We start from the raw sequence: 18,506 nt of genomic DNA on the forward strand, positions 1-18,506 counted from the left end.
CATCAGTTTTTTTCCCCTGCAGTTTCTTGTCTTTGGTTTTGTAAAGCGATACAGTATTTCTTTCTTTTTCTTTCCTTTTTTTTTTTGTTTGATGAAAACAATCCATGTAAATATCACAATTAAAAAATGTATATTTTTACGACTTCTGAGTTATTACTATTTCATTTGCAAATAAAATATTCAATGACAAGTTACTTGGTGTGGTGATATCTTGATGTACATTTTGCTACTGTTGGAAGCATAGTAGCAAAGTAGGGGGAAAAAACAACAAGTGCAAAGAGCTAAAGCGGTATCGATATGAAGTCGTAGTTTGAGAAAAGCAATTGAATCTTCCCTTTATTGCAGACCTCAAGCATCACTGCAGAACACACATGAAGCGCCGCATCATCAGCTTATTTTTATTGATCTGACTATCGATCAGCGTGTTCAGTACTTAGTGTGGGTGTGGGTGGGTCCCATTCCCCTCCAACTCTCCCTCCCTCCCCCTCTCCCCCCCACCCCCACCCTCTTGCTGATAACGCTGACTTGCACTGATGCACATCAGTTCTGTGACATCAGGCAAGTCCATGTATGGCAGTGTTAGGCAACAGGTGGCCCGTGGGCCAACATTGGCCTGCCAATAATGACATCTGGCCCGGCAAATGATTTTTGTGAATAATTTACAATATCTGACAGTGCCACATGTAGGCTATGAGGGGTCCTTGAGGGGCTTCCAGGGGGTCCCCAGCTAAATTCAAGTTTGGAACTAAAGGGTCCCTTAAAAGGTCTGTTACTCAAGAGAGTGATCAAATGGAACCAAATGAGCAATTTGTTCCATTTGTACACTCTCAGTTATGGGGGTCTGTGACCTAAATTTGCATACCAAATTGGTCATACTTTTAATTTAAAAGACTGTGACGCACTCTACTAAATAGAGAATCTTCTGAGTACCTTGTATCCCTGTTGAGAGTGCTTCACACAGGGATGTGTTTCATAAAGTTTCTCTCCATATCTCAGACCTTGAGCTCCTATTCAATGAAAGAGCATGTTTATCTCTTTAGCTAGTATGTCTGTCTATCTCCAGGTGTGTTTTTGCTTTTTTTAAATCAACTAAACGTCCTCATTCAAGGATGTGGCCTTCACAAAATGATTACCCCAAGTATTTCCTATCTGCACCTGTGATTTGATTATTGCGACCGTAGGTAAATATAGGGGTGTTCTTCATGCATCTCTCTCTCATCTCTCTCTCTCTCTTTCTCTCTCTCTCTCTGTCTCTCTCTCTCTCTTTCTCTCTCTCCCTCTCAAGCCTCTAAACGTGACACTCACGCCCGTGGCAATGGGGTCAAAGACATCTATTGACCTGTCAGCTGTTTATTGACCGACATTCATCTCTTTCCCCTGAAAAGTTCGTCTTATGTTGACAATCTATTGAACTGCCAAGATGGAGTGGCTGTGTCATTCCTGGTTAAAGAGATGGGGTGTGACTTTATCTCACTGCGTCAAGGGTATACGAACAGAAAGCTATGACAAGAAGTCACTAGGAACTGGTGTATGGGGCAAGACGCTAATAGGATGAGTGAATGTGAACAAATAATGTCTGTTATGTAAGCAAGGATACAATTTGGTCAGTTAATCATTATATCTGTTTGTTACAGAGTTGGACACAGCCTGCCGGCCTGCTTGTTAAATTAAAAAATGTTTCAGAGCTCCACATTCATATTCAGGCGATGTCCAATCTTCAAGCCCAGATCACATCATCTCTGTACCATGCATCCCTTCCCATTGTTCCACATGATTAGCCATGTGTGATGCCACTGTCATCCACCCCTTTTACTCAAACACACACACGCATGCATGCACACACACACACACATTTTTGCACAGATACAAAGCAATGCATACTGGATCCCGGGCTCCCCCAGAGTTAGTGTCTAAGTGTCCTTGAGCAAGACTCTGAACCCCTAGTTGCTCCCGGTGAGCAGGTTGGTACCTTGCATGGATTCCTCTGCCATCCGTGTGTGAATGGGTGAATGTAATACATCCCTGTAAAGCGCCTTGGATAAAGGTACTATATAAATGCACCATTTACTGTACCATCTTATATATACATTCCTCTAAGAGCCGCATCCCACTTCACGCCCCCTTTACATCGACTTCAACTCATAGGTAGTCGTCTAGGACGTAAGGAGTACCGCCCCTAACCCTATGCCGTCCGCTCATTCGCTAAGCACGAGAGAGAGGAGGCAACAGGGGAGGAGGTGCGGGCAAGCGAGAGAGAGAGAGAGTGAAATTTGACACCACTGTGTTTGCATGTGCCTGCTGCAGAGAAATAGCAGAGGCTTAACAGTCACTTCTCTCCAGTGCGTCCGGCGGTCAAATATGTCCGACCGGAAACGTGCGCTGCGGCACAATAGTTCCGCCACAATAGTTCCCCCCCCCCCCCCCCCCAAATATATTTTTTTTAATTTATTTTTTTTAACTTTTTTTTATTTATTTATTTTTACTTTTTTTTTTTTTTTTTTTTTTAGCGGGCGTGGACTCTAGATGTGAGCGGGCAGAAGGCCCGCGAACCTCTAGTTTACTATATTGTACATAATCACAATACCTATCTTATTTATTGTATAAATATATTTGAGTGGTGCTAACCGCTCCTACATCTGATCTGGCTTTGTGTGTATGTCCGTCTATCCGTCCATATGTTCGTCCCACAGAGCTTGGCATTGGCCAAGCTTCGTGGGACACTTTAATGAAATTAATTCACGAAAGGCACCGCTCACTTCACACTGGGTGTGATTTTTTTATATAAGGAAAAAGCAAACAAATAATAATAAACAAATGGAGAAGGAACTAGAATAGAAATATGGCTATTTATTGTGCCTGAGTATGGTAGGTACAGTGTAGGCTACTTCTAAATCTGTCTTATATAAGCATGACCAGATGGATACATGGATGTTTTCACTTAACCGCAATGTGTTTCTTATCACAGAGATAAAAATGATGTATTTATTTATGGTCCGTGAGCAAGTTTCATCCTGCATAATTAATATCAAATTAAATTTTGCTCTTGGTCCCTCACTTTAATCTGCAAAGTAAATGTTTGTAGATTGCCACACAAAGAGTTTCATAATTGAACCATGAAGATTCAATCATTATATAACACCCTCTGGCATGGATTTGGGCTAAGCTTTGTTGTTATCTAGCGTTCATCATGATGTTGCTACCACTGCAAAACTCCTCAGTGTTAGTTTAACTCTGAGAGTTAGTTTAGTTTGACTTAGTTTAACTAATGAGCCTCGAAGGGATTTCATATTTGGTTGGGGTTGTGGAGAATTATCTTTCCTAAACAGTTTTAGAGATTGTGCTGTTGTGTCGTTATAGCTGGCGCATCATTAAAGCAAAAATGTACAAGGGGTAACCAGTTTAACACTAAGCCGCATTTAGGCCTACTTCAGTTTTACTTTCTGCCTTTGAAAATAAATTGTAGCTTTGTTGTTGTTTTTTGTTTGGCTTTTTCAATTTAGTTTGATCAGATTGCATTATATATTTTCCTTTCACTTCAGTTTTTACTGACCCAGAATGTCATTGAATGTGTATTGTGTAGGCTACTGTACACTACAGTATGTTAATTCAATTATAATAAATATAGGCTACACACTTACTTATTTTTATGTCAACTTAAATCAACTCTGCCACATGAGATTTTTCAAGAGATGTGTTCCCTCTGCCACCAACAAAGCAAAGGTCAAACCTCCCCTGTATCATTAATCATCTTATGGTATGCAGTTGTATTGCAGACAGCTGGGCAGTTTTCAGGTCCAATAAAGTTCAGATCGACGGTGAAACTTTACAAATTCATGAAGGAAACGTAGTTGCTTCAGTAGCCAGAATACTACAGTATATCCGGGTCACAACCTTTTAACACAATGTGAGAAATTGAGAATTAGATTTCTATACATGTTGGTAATGCTTGACATAATCTGACATGATATTTGTCCTGATGTCAATACTGTCCTTTTAATGGCCCAAATGGACTGAATGTCTGTCTGAATGCATGTCTGACTTGCTTTAACCACTTAAACCTCAAATAACCTACTGAAGTTGACCGGGGTCCCCCAGGGGTCTATACTTTTCCCCCTCTGCAACACATCTAAAATAGATTAAAATGATTGTGCCTGATTGCGCTCCTACTTAAATTAAGAAAACCACTGGTTGTTACATTATAATTAGAATAATGACTCGCTTAACATACAACATAGCATTGCTTGACCTCTAGCAGTATGAAAGTTATTCAGTTCATTCTGTAGCTAGGCATTAAGCCACAGTAGTTAATGGCTTCAATTTCCAACAAAATGTGCTCCTCAGAGCACATGTCTCCACCAGGCCAGTCTCGGACAATAGTGGCTTGGCTATGCTGTATCAGTAGCCTGTGGCTATATTGTATAACTGTTTGACATTTTGACTTCCTTCTGCAATTAAGTCGTCGATCACATTGAAGGACAAAACTCAATGACCAGCTATCACTTTCAAGATATTTTCTTAACAAGCTTAAAACTTGATGTTGCCGCTTGTAGTTCTAACTCAAATTCCCAGCAGGATCTGTGTGGTTCAATGTCAAGTTATAGATGTACAGATATGTTAGAGTGCTGCCAGAGCTACAAAGTTTCACCCTAAATGCTCCAAATTCAATTCAAGACTGATTGATTTTTTATGTTGGTTTGATTTGAGTAAATAGGTTTCCTCTGTGATTTAAGTAGGTCTATTCCTCACGCGAAAATGTAAATCCATGATCCCAGGTTGAACAATGAATAATCTACTCGGTATTCCATTATATTGTATTTGGACATTTCATATAATAGCACCAACCAACCGGATAGAAATCTAATACTCAGCTGTGTTATAAGCCTGTATTAGTCCTTAAAAATATTTAGGGTTAATTAATTCTATAAGATAATTTACTAATTTGACCATATCGAAAGTAATCAAGAAGCCCTAGCTCCCTTGAGGAAATTAATCGTATATCTAATTACCAGATCAAATTGCCCAAGTCTTCAGAGATAAATCTGATTTAATCTAATCATAAAATGGGTTACATACTGTACATTGACAGCACTTGTGAATTAACCTCCATTTAAACAGCCACCCATATACATGTTAATAGATAGATTCATTAGAGATCCAAAGATCACTCCTGCACTCTGCTTCTTTCTCCAAATCTTATTATGACCTTCAACAGAGTCATGGGCGTAAGAATATTGGAAAATTCGATCATCCCTAATTAATTGTATGAAGGTGCAGAATATTGTATGAAGGTGCAGAATATATAATGTAAAAAATAATATGTAGGTCTACATGCGGTATACATTATGTGGTTCCCCATCACCCACTACAGATTGAAAAGACCACACTTGACTCAAAATCACAGCACTCCTTATTTCATTTAAATAGATGTTCAGTATGCTGTTTGCTTGTCTACAGACAACCCAGACTCCAGGTGCTATACAGTAAATTATTTAGACAGCAAGTAAATACTGTAAACAGGTGCTTGGTTTGACGTTTACTATCCTAGTTATTTTGTAGCACTTTGCCTATACTTGACCTACAGTATAGATAGGGTTCATGTCACTTACTCTGATATTGAACTTTATGAGTCACTCTGGATAAATCTAAAGTGTAAACATTGCCAGGAATAGACCTTGTATGTCCAACACTGTTGCTTTTGAGGACAAGGAAAAACATAGCCTGCGTTCCAATAGCCTCGGAAACCCAGGGTTATATTTTGGCGATAGTAAGAAAAATAAAAGCCTGGGGTAACCTGCTGCAATTTCTGGCATAGGAAGTGGGAGGCGGGCCATAGCACAGATCGTGAACCAATAGGATATTGTTGTAGTGTGTTGCATTAATGTACAATCTATCCAAAACATTACTACCCACCTCTGTCTGTCAGCGACAATATATACAGATGGGTCACCCATCATGGGTGACAAATTAAAGGAAAACCCTGAAAAGATTTGTGGAGAAACATAACAAAATGCAGATCCTTCCATACAGTCACAAAGCCTGTAGCTTATTGGCCTGCGTTTCAATAGGAACAGTGACTAAAGTGGCCGAAGACACTGCATTTCAATGTATGAGAAAGACAGCAATACATCAAGACATAAATTGTGGTGGAAAGCTCACATTTGATGACCACGATGGTTGAGCATTTGGTTCAATATGTAGGCCTAAGGAAAAACAGAAGAGCGACTATTCCTCAGGTGACTGACAATGTCAAATCAGGATATCAAATGTGTCAGCAAGAACAGTCCATCGACAACTAGGCATAGAGATGTTAGGGTTGCAATGTATATGAACCTCTCATTACAAAGACAAATGTATATTTGAGAGTTCTATGGAGCAAATTCCACAGGCACTGGTCTACAAAGACATGGAAAAAAGTTATATATGGTCAAATGAACCTGTCTAGGAGAAAAGGGGATGCAACATCAAGTGGGAGTGAAACATGTTTTTATTTTAGGAGCGACCGTCAGGTAGCCTGTGTGTCTTTGTGTGCGTGTGTGCGTGCGTGCGTGGGTGGGTGGACAGCACTACTTCGAGTGCTGCCAAAGACCACAGGTGTTTGAAGGCCTTAAGTGGTTTTCTTCAACCACTCACTGCAAGCAGTGGTGATTGGCACATTTGGCAACCAGCAATCAGGACAGGGTCAGCACCCAGGCCAGAATTGAACACTCACACGAATCACACAATCATCACACAGCACTCACACACGTAACATGAGTCATCCTCCACCAATGTCATATATTCTCCACAAGTGGGCAAGTGCATGTGTGGCATTAGGCATACCTGCATAGTACCAAGAGACAGTACAGGCCAAGGTCCATTGAATATTTGGAAGATGGACTGTGGACTCTTTGTCCCATAGTTGCGTTATCATTTTCAGAACCTTTTATTGTTCATTTAACCTGCTGTATGTTTCCCTCCTACATGTATGCTTACTTGCATGTGCTATTGTGTTCTGTACATTGCTGCAATGCAAATTCACAGTTTGAACTTGTGATGGTGGCTGTTGGGAGTATCAGTAGCTTTGCCTAAAGCTCCCTCTGGTGGTATTTCATTTTACCACATGTACCAGGACAGGCTACACCAGGGCTGGGCAACTTTGATGATAGAGAGGGCCACTATGTTTCCACACTCACTACAGAGGGCCCATATTGTACTGTACTGTACTGTACTGTCGGGCAGACACCTCTTACCGGTATCTCCATATTTTAACTTTTTTCGTAAATTAATGCCCTACTTAGTCATTCTGTCACAGAAGATTTGCAGACAACAGAGTACTTTTGACTCAGTTGTAGCCTACTGTATGCTCACATCTTGGGGGGCAGTCTTTCTATCAGTATCCCGACTTGATGTAACAGTTTGTTTGTTTGTTTGTATGTAAGATGTAGTAGCCTATATATTTGGTCTGTTGTAACTCAGTTGTCTCAACTGAGGACTGTAGCTGCAATGCACTGCCTACCATGTCGTAAAAATACAGGTCTGCAACTCTGAGAGTGTACTGTACAAATGGAACCATTTTTTAAATCTTTGGGACCCCAATCTACACTGTTAATTTTACTCTGAGAGAGTACAAATGGAACCAAATGAAACCACAAGGGTCCATTTCGTTCCGTGTGTACACTCTCATAGTTACAGACCCGATGTTGATACAGTAAGTATCCTACAAATATTAACATGCAGACAATTTAATAGGGGTTAAAGGTGACGGTTTTAAAAGAAGGTATTAGTCTTTATACATAACACATATTAGACTGTCTACTCATGCCAGTCTTCTCAGTGATTGTCAGTGGATAGTGCTGTGTTGCGCTGTGACCCACATCTAAAGCACATTTCACTCTCTGACAACTACACTAATTATAGAACTGCCATAAAATCAAATGGGGAGGTTAATAGCATTCTATTATTATCACTCCTTCAAAGCCGTAATTCCCTTCAAAAACCATGACTTAGATTTGCGTGTCAATGAAATGAGCGGAATATTATTCTTGTTAGTCAAGGCTAAATTGTTAGCGATTTACTACCTGATGCTGTCCCATCTGACAGCACTGATTGTGATAAATGCAGCCATGACAGTTATGATAAAGGAAACTCTGTGTCATGATTGCACGTGGTTTTGATCAGAAATTGTCAGTGCATCAAAGGATTTCTGAAAGGAAAATGAAATGAAATGTGGTAAAAGTAATAAAGTAGGTGAACTGTATTTGAGGTGAAGTCGCTGGTAAATAGTATTTCACCTGAAAAGAGAGTATTTCAGAGAGTATTTCACCTGAAAAGAGATATTACGAATCTCTAAAGGAATTGAGTGATTATCTAATAATCTACTGCTAATCTCTTGTCTTCAGTGACATTTATAGTCGAAGGTGACGTCATGCCGTTGACGTCACGCATAATGCTCGTTTCCCGACAACAATTTCCTTTAGCCTTTCATAAAGCATTTGAATATGTGATTGATTGTTCCTTTTTTTGTGTTTTGTCGAAACATAATACTACTTTTACAACTATTTTCTACTTATACTAGAAGAGGAATATGAATCGACATCTTTTGACTGCTTAAACATTCATGAGATTTTATAGCCTAGAAGATAGCCTAATAGCAGGCTATTTAATTCCCTTCAGAGAAGAGGGGGAGAGCTTGCATGAATATCAATTTAGTAAAGTGCAGTTTTAATTCTGAAAGCCATTAGTATATCTAATTGAAAAATGAAGCTATTAATGAAATCTAATGAAGCCAAGAGGTATAGTTTAGAAAAGGAAAAAAGAAAAAAGACCGAGAAACTTAACTGTAAACCAAATGAGTCAAATGAGCTTTTCAATATAATACAGACCCTGAAAGGAGAATTCATTTCAATTTAACGCTTCACCTTTTGGTCTAGCTTGCACAATCAATACAGTAATGGAAACATAGATAACTCCCAGAGCTTCAAAGAGATGCAGATTGATTGGCGCAATGCCATGCATGTTCATGTTCCCTGATGCATGCATCTTGCTGTTTGTTTGAAATGTTGCATCTAGACTAGAGGGGCTTTACAGGACATTATGCTACAACCTGTCAATTCAATATGTGACAAAAAAAAGAATCCAAAATAACTGATCATTAAATATTTTGCCTATATGAGATTATCCCAAAATAGGGATACCAGGTGAAAGTGTCTCCCTTCGCACCTGTGCGAAGAGAGCAGTGGTCACTTCGCATGGTATCAAACACGACACGTGCATATCTCCTTGTATGGGTTGTTATGTCCGTGACATCAGCTGTGGTCTCTGTGTATTTTCTATGACGTTAGTCTCGTGTGACCGCAGCGTTGGTACTGCATACATAGGGACACATACATAGGGACATCTCCATACATGGAGTTCCGGGCATTATGCTCTGAAAGTTGGTACTGCATAGGGACACATACATAGGGACATAGGGACCTACACACAAAGTCAAACGTAGGAGCGGCTAGCACCACTCAAAAACAAACAAAGAAACAAAACAAATACATTTATATTTTATGCTGCAGCTGCAATAGAATGAAATGAACTGCATGCAGGAATAACTCTGAATGCCGAAACATGAGCAATTTTCTTCTCCTTGGGTCTGATTTAATGAGAGCATCCTGGTCAGCTGAGGACAACTAGTTAATTGCACAGAGGATGACCAGGCTGTCCTCCCAAAGTAACCTGTGCACTCATCATAACCAACTGAGTTAAGCTGAAACAGCATTCTCCCTGAAGGATTATTTCATGATCAAAAAACTAATAAGGACTGTCACTGTGGTCATGGATTAAGTCGATCACAGCAAAACAAGAAGACGATAACACAGACTCGTTGGCCTTGATTGGGTTTGTTTAGCCTTGTAAGGAATGATCAATCATGACAACATGACAGGGGAAACCTCCAGCCATAGAACCTTCTGTTTAGCCTACATAGAACGTCAGTCAGCTGAATGTATGATGACAGTCCTGTCATTTTGACAATGACATCGAGTCCAGTTTGCTTTATGGACAGTTTTACAAACCTGCCTAATGACATCATTGATGGAGATTCCAAGCTAATATAGAGATACACGAGCATGCTGAAATAGAAGCCATAGGCTACCACCATCAATAAAAAATAAAGTTTGAAATCACCAAACCTGCCTATTCCAATGATGTTATTGTGTGTCTAATATGATATAGACAAGGCATGTTTCTGTCCACAGACACAGAGCAAGTACAAAGACATCTATCTTATTGTAATGAACATCAGTGAGGAGTCTGAGGACCAATGATTGAAGACAGGTTGAGAATGGGTGAAATGTAGGCTACCTTTAAAGGGCTGTCCGGTGTCCATACTGTCTTCGACCACCGAACTTTTCGTTAGAGAGTTCAGACTTTCCGATGTGCAGCTGTCCGAACTCTCTCTGAAACCAAACATGTGTTGGAAAGGTCCGGTTCAACTACAAAATGACGTCACTTGGAATTTCTGAAAAGCATTACCCCGAATCAGAGTTCGGAAAGCTGCACATCGGGAAGTCGGAACTCTCCGATGAAAGGTTTGGTGGTCGGAGAGAGTATACAGGCCTTAATGCTTTTCAGAAGTTGCGAGTGATGTCATTTTGTAGTTGAACTGGACCTTTCCGCAGTTTCCGATGAAAAGTTTGGTGACTGGAGAGAGTGGGGGGTGCTCTCCATTCCGACATGTCTCCATTCCGACAGTGACTTCTTATTGTCAGAGTCAGTGTTATGTATCTTTTGTAATAAATAGCCTTATACAAAGTAGTAGCCTAACTGAAGTTTTCAAATAATCGTAGTTGAGCAAAAAAGTACAATATAGGCCTACCTCTGAGATGTTGTGGAGTAAAAGAAGGTCTACTGAAAATTGGAAATACTCCAGTAAAGTAAAAAAAAAAAGAAAAAAAAACTTAAGTAGGCCTACAGTACTTGAGTAAATATACTTAGTTACAATTTACACCACTGCTCACACAGTGTGGCAAGTTAGATGCGCGCAGCTCTTCCCACAGCATCCTCATTCCTCGGGTTGTAGCCTAATTGCTTTGACAGACAACCGCCGCGGATGGCATGGTGACATAACTACCGGAGGAGAATAGGGTGCACAGCACAGCTTTAGGCTAGTGTAGTGGGGCAGTGCAGGCGCACACATCACAGCTTTACCAAGGAAAGTGTACAGTAGGACAGTCTGGGACAGTGCAGGCTACGGTGCACACGTGGGGAGAGCATGGCCTCTGGACACGGCATTCCACAGCTGAGGCTGGAGGAGTCAATGGAGGACGGTTCATTTAAGAGTGTCATCATGCGCACCTTTGAACACGGACACAGTCCACGCAGGAAAACACCATCCCCTTCCAGTGACAGAAGACAACCGAGGTAAGAGTTGTTTATAGGTCATTTTGAAGTGTATTGTCAAGAATGGCTCAGTTCTTGTTTTGTGCTGCTTAATGTAATGGATGATTTAAACACACAAGTTCAAGTGGAGTTATAGCTTAGTAGTATTGTAAATACAAAAATATAAAAATACAATGTTAAATACTTACCAGGCTGGTCAGTAGGCTACTACGAAGTTTGAATTTGTTTTTTAAACTGATTTAATCAGTGAAAAGCCATTGCTATCCTAACTATGTGGGACTGTCAGTCAGATATTGTACATTATTTACAAAATAATTTGCTGGGCCAGATATATTATCTCTGGTGGGCCAGTTCTGAACCACAGGCCACCTGTTGCCTACCACTGGAATGACACCCAATAGCCTATGTGCTATCTAGCAGCGGTTCTCAACCTTTTCAGGCCGCGACCCCACAACATAATCATGAGCTTGTAGATTGACTATTTTCACAATGTTTGCCTCTTTCTCTCTCTCACTCACACACACACACACACACACACACACACACACACACACACACACACACACACACACACACACACACACACACACACACACACACACACACACAGCCCAGTGGCAAGTATGCCTGCAGTTTTACATAAACTCCACTGTGTGGCACTGTCACTAAAGGCTAGGAGCAAATATGCCTGCAGTTCTTTGTAAGCCCTCTGTGTGGCACTGTCACTTTAAGAGTTCCCTTTTGTTGGGGTCAAGGGTTGCACAGAAAGTCCTGGGAACTTCTTGAATGAAAACAAACAATCTGTGATGTGGAGGAGGATTGAAGAGATACTTGATTGTAAATAAGAGGTGGAAGCTGTGAACTAGTTCTTTACACTTTGTTGAATCTGCCCTCATGGCTCTGTAAGTACTATTTAATTAACACTGATTGTATTTCTATTTCAACATATTGAAATGTAAGAAAATGTCAAGCTCATAGCAGATGTTTTACTGACAATGTTAATGTTTTTTCTCAGTGGAAAATGGGTGAACTTTATGAGAGACCAGTGTGTGTTCAGTGTGTGAGCTGGCCATCCCAACATAATGTTCATGGTAGACAACTCACATTTAATGTATTTTATTCTTGCTTTAATACAAGCTAAGGGAATATCTAATTTGATTGTGGTATTTCTCTTTATTTCCATAGAAAGAGCCACTACCTTATTTTGTTGTTATTTTTTTGTGTACTACACCCCAAAGATATTTCCTGTGCCACTCCCTATAAGCCAGGTATACATATGTCACCAAATTCCATTTGGTTTTTCAATTGTTTTCTTAGTACCACTGGCCTAATAGACAGTATCTGTGGTGGAGCAAAATGCTAATGCTATACAAAATAGGTAAATACAAATGCATGTCCTTGTATGTCTAATTTACTACTGTAATGCACTTCCTGCAGTCTACAAACAGTAGGGTTGCAGAGGTAAGTCCAAAAGAAACCATAGCTACCTGGATAGTTCCTTCCCATTGCCATTTACCATCCTGTAATGGGATGGGGGTTAAATATAGATTTAGTACAACCATAAAGAAATAACAAACACAATTACATTCAATTTAAAAAGTGGCTTGCCGTTTAAAATAGACTATAAGTCTGCAGCATGGAATGATTATGTGTTATGATATCCATAACCTGGAGACATAAATTGGGCATAAACCTTTTCTGTAAAACCCCATAGTACTGTTTGCTTTCAACAGAGCAGTGATCATCAGACCAATATCGTAAACTAATGTAATATTCCTGGAGCATAGCGTGTTCCTCAAAGCCAAAAGCCTTATCACTTCCCACTAAGGTCTCATTCGACAAGGCTCTTAACTTGTGATGGAAGTTTTGATGATTCATTAGCCTTTGTGACAATTTTAAGGCAGGATGGCACAGCACAACATGATTGCACTACAAGGAGGTGCGCGCCATTGGAATCGCAGCCAGCTCCGCATGCTAAGCAGCATCTGAGAAATGTCAGCCAGGACAATTTTGGATCATAGTGGGGCTTTGTTTCAATATTATTAAAAACAGTTGTTAGCAGCTGTGGTGGTCCGGTAATTAAGCATCCAGTGTCACTCCCTTCCTCTCATGAATACTTAGCACAACTTGAATGCAATTACTATGTCCTGTGTTCCTCTGTGTAATGGCGATACATGCCAACTAACTGTGACACCGCCAGATTACACTGCTAATTGACAGTATTTTATGGACTTCCTGTCGGGAGCGTGTCGCTGTTACTACATGTCATCTTTTCGACACCCGACTCTAACCCTCACCCTAACCTTAACCTCCGTGGAGTGAGTCGCTAACCCTCCGGTCGAAATGATGGGAGTTCGCAAAAGCGAGATTTCACCCTTCCTGTCACGGTTATTCTGCTTGTGATAGTTGGAAGCATGCCACATTTACTATGACACATTCTCACTTAAAGATGATACTGTACATTCTGATAAACGTTTTCTTGAGGAAATTGCTTGATGATGACCAACAGTACCCACACATCTTTGTTCCTCTGATAATCATGATGATATGGCACAGGAAGTCCCTAATTTCCAGCTAACCAGCCAAAATGTACTGTATATCGGTTTCATTCTGTATCCCACTTCACTGCCTCTTGCTTGGAGTGCTGCCAGTTTACATTTCCACCCAAAACGCCAACAGAGGGGGAAACAATGTCAGTGTGAGTGGCATTTGTTTGAGTGAGATGCGGCACATACTACAGCACATTTCTACTATTAATTTCATTATTATTAATTGGATTTTACTTTGCGGCAGAAGTCGATCGAAGAAGGCTCTGTGTGTGTGACCTTTACCCCGGAGTAATTTCACTTGTCACTAAACCCTATTTAATAGATGGATATCTAATACTCCCCCGGTGGCACCAGCTGGATGAGCGTGCCCTTGGGATGTTGAATCAGTGGCCGGGGTGTCGCACCAAATCCTGGGCCCGGGGTACAAGGATTCACTTCAATTATGTTGTGCTTTAACTATTGAAAAATAGCAGATATACAAGCTCACAGCGCGGCACAGAGAGTCTATGTCAGTGGTGCTCAAACCTTTTCATGTGAAGGACCCACAAAAGGATATGTATTTGGCCACGGACCCCCATCTCAAAATAATTAGTTCCAGGGACACCCAGGAGCAAAATTTGAGTTACAAATGTTCACAAAAAAAAACATATATTCAAAACATTCAAGATTCAAAGATTTGCACACATTTTCACAACTTTTCAAAAATAGCAGATCTACAAGCTTGCCGCACGGCACTCGTAGCCGCGCTGTGAGCTTGTATATCTGCTATTTTTCATTAGCTCAAGTATACAAATAATGAAAGCCCCTCCACTTTGGGCCCTAGTAACTCAGTCCAACTTTTCCCCCCCTTGTGACGCCCCTGATCGGTGGCATTGTTTATTAGCAGAGTCAATGTAGGCTGAAGGACATTGTCAGCTCTGCTGAGAGGAGAGCGGCTGTCACTTGTCAGGTGTCTGAGCTCCTCTCTAATGGCTATAATTTGAGGTTTCAAGTTATTATGGTGCCAGTCCCTCAGGCTGGCAGGGTAATAATACTAAAAATGGCAACGATGTCCTGACTTCCTTTTTGGCCTACTGTGCATTCTTAGATTCGCTCCAGTGTACCATAATTATACCAGTGGTTTCCAAACGGAGTGCTGAGGTCAACTGGTAGTTGCAAGTTCGGGTCAGGTGTGCCTTGGGATTTTTTTGACAATCATCCCACAAGTATTATACCAGCTCAGTGGCCTTGAGGTTAGAGTGTTCGCACTGAGATTGGAATGTAGGCGTTCAATTCACGGCCAAGTCATACAAAAGGCTATAAAAATGGTACCCAATGGCTCCCCGCTTGGTACTCAAAGGGTAATCAAAGGTACTTGGTACTTGGGTAATCAAAGGTTGGATTAGGGCTGATACTAGTGTCATGTCCAGGCGATGTACTTGTACAAGCTGGATCACAGGATATACTGTAGGCTCCTGACCTATGGGGCATATAGACCTACTATTATTGCAATATATAACTATACAAAACTTTTTATAACTTGATATTTACTATATCAGTGCACTGATTTCCCAATACAGAGACTAGTTCTGTGCCCTAAACATGTATGTACTATATATTTTAACCACTTTCAACCTGTTGTCTCTATTTTGGGCATATCATTATAGGTGAAAATGTTACATTACCATATCTTTTTAAATAATAGCTAAATGCAGATCTACAAGCTCACAGTGCATCGTGATGTAAAACACTGTGAGCTTGTAGATCAGCTATTTTCGCTTTGAATATACCTGTGCCATGATGCTTTTGGTGTGCCTTGGTCACACAAACACGTTGGTATTCACACATTACACAACTGACATGTCACTGTGTTTCTGTCCACATAATGTACTGTACTGAAAACTTTAACAAGCAGTTGTCCTTAACTCAACACTAAAATGTGACTGGTGACATCACATGTCATTGACTCATGAGGCGTTGTGAGCTTGTAGATCTGCTATTTTAGGCTAAATTCTCCTCCGAATAGGGAAAAAGTTTCCAATCACACAAAGATAGTAACTCTAACAGTAGTAACTCTGAGGACCCCCTGTTGAAGACCCCTGCAGTAGGTGTGTAAAGAAGCACATTTTCACTACATGTGGAAGGGCGACTGAATGCTCCAAATCCCTAAAATGGTGTCTTTTCCAGCTCTGTGGCTGATGGCTATCTCTTTTTATCCATCTGTCACAGAGCCCAGCGAGGCTCCAGTTTACATAGCTACTAATGAGGAGCTCTGTTGAAGCCACATGGAGGCAGACCCAAGCTGTTGGTGGAGTGATCCATACAGTATTTTGTTCTTTATTGCCATGAAATCTAGTGCACCGCCCCTCTGATTATTCACAGCCCTCCTGAGATCAAAGGCATTTGACGTGGCACATTTTAAATCCTGTCTTAAGGCAACAGGCCTCATCCTCCTGCTTTAAACAGATACACTATTTTATATTATGTGAGTGTCAGCTGCCAATAGGGAGAGAAGAAATCTGTCCGTGACTTTTATGAAACGGAATGTAGTTAGAAAATGACAAAGGATTTTAACTCCTAATTTGGTTCACTTTGTTGGACTGCAACTTCTGTGAGCCTATACAGACAAATCCAGATTTTTTTTATTTAACGCTCAGATGATTTTTATCTACTATCTGTTACAATTTTGAACAAAAGCAGAGTTCCGTATTTTATTAGCAATTTTTATTTTGTTATTTCAAACATATTAAAATAAATGAAAAATGAGAGAAAAAAAAAATCTGCACCAAAGTTATAAAAATCATCAACCCTCGTAGGGTCTTCGGGTCACTTTGACCCGGTTTTCAATTTTCAACATCAAGAAAAAGTATGTTAAAATATGATTTTTTCCATGAAGCTTCTTCTGCTTGGCTTATTTACTGTACTAAACATGTGATATGAAAATGGTACATGTCATGCATTTGCAACACCCCCCTGTATCAACATATAACACCCAGGGTCTTCGGGTCACTTTGACCCGGCCATTCAAAGTGTATGCAAAATGGCTAATATTTAGACCATTTCTTTCTGAAAAAACATTGGACATATGGATTTTTTTGTACATAATTTGCTCACCATTACAAACTACATTGATAACAATTCATTCTATATTATCTCCGCCAGGCCGGGATGGCCAAAGGTGAGATATTATGTTTTCGTTGCTTCTGTCTGTGAACAGCTAATCTCAGTCACCGCTGGACCAGTCAGCGTGAAACTTTACATGTACTCCCCCGGGAGGCCTAGGAAGATATTCAACCCCAAATCGTCCTGTTATAGCGCCACCTTGAGGCAGAATTGAGCAAAACAAGTTTTGGGGGACATTTATAAAACCGATTTTCTTTGGTCATTTGATCAATGTCATGGCCTACAGTATGCGTCACAATTTCTATTCAGATTGCCCACGATTCCAAAGATGTTTACGATTTTTGCAGGAGTGGCACATTTTGCTACCAAATGGGAACTTCAACCCTATGGATTCCGACGTGATTTGTAGCATTTTTCTTTTATTTTGAGTAGCCAATTATGGTTTACCCTCTTTTTCTCCCCAATCCAGTCCTTATGCCAATTGATTCCTCCCCTATGTTGTCACTGCTGTTGTATCCTTCCGAATCACCTGACAGTGAGGAGCCCCCACGAGAGGACGTAGGGCCTTCGCCCTTCGTCCTACTCCTCCCTCCCAAAACCAGCTGCCGCCCAGCCTGGCTGTAGGAATACATGTAGTGACAGTTATCACCCGATCCCCAAGTTTTCATCCCATAGATTGGGATGAAATCAGCAGCACATTATCCCATAGCTATGGCCGGTTTGGGCCCAATCGCCCCAGTTAGTTGGGGCTTTGGGTCGTTTATTAGCCTTTCCTAACGCTGATAGAATGTGTTGTTTGGGGCAGATCAGCCTTCATTATGGGCAACTCGGTCACGTGACCGATGTCATCATGTTGGCGGTGGTTCGAATCTACTTGATTTTCTGAAATGATTTCCACCCCTTTTTTAATCCCAAAAGCTTTCCTGTGGCATTTTCGTGCCGACGTCTTTATTAGTATCAATACAAATCCAACCCAATGTTTTATAACCACAATTGTGACGTGGTTATTCCTCTGGTTGATTCCCGCACCGCCCCACGGCCTGTGGGCCACGGGATCAATAAAGGAATCTATCTACCAATCAGTCAAGTCTGTACAAGACGGCTTTTTAATGTACAGTACTTTTTTTTTTTTTTTATCGTTTTCGTACGTGTCAGCCTGTATTATGACATTCCAATACTAATTTTAACATGTTAGATAGTGTAGTGGTCAGTGCTGGTGGCTCTAAGGATTTTTGCCTCTTACCAAATGCAAATGGTAAGGCAGGTTCGAATCCGGGAGAGGAAAGAGGTGGTCATTTAATGATTTGACTGCAGTGTCTCTGCATTGGCTTTTTTTTTGCTTAAAAGTACATTTGATATAACTAATATGTATAAATAATGTAAATATAAATAGATAATTGCGACCGTAGGTCGCATTTACTACCAAAACCTCCACCGGCTGTCCGTCTGTCTGTCTGTGAGTCAGTCACACTTTTGCCCTGCTCATAT

Source organism: Nannobrachium achirus (genome assembly GCF_963921795.1).
Source record: "Nannobrachium achirus genome assembly, chromosome: 8".
Lineage (NCBI taxonomy): Eukaryota > Metazoa > Chordata > Actinopteri > Myctophiformes > Myctophidae > Nannobrachium > Nannobrachium achirus.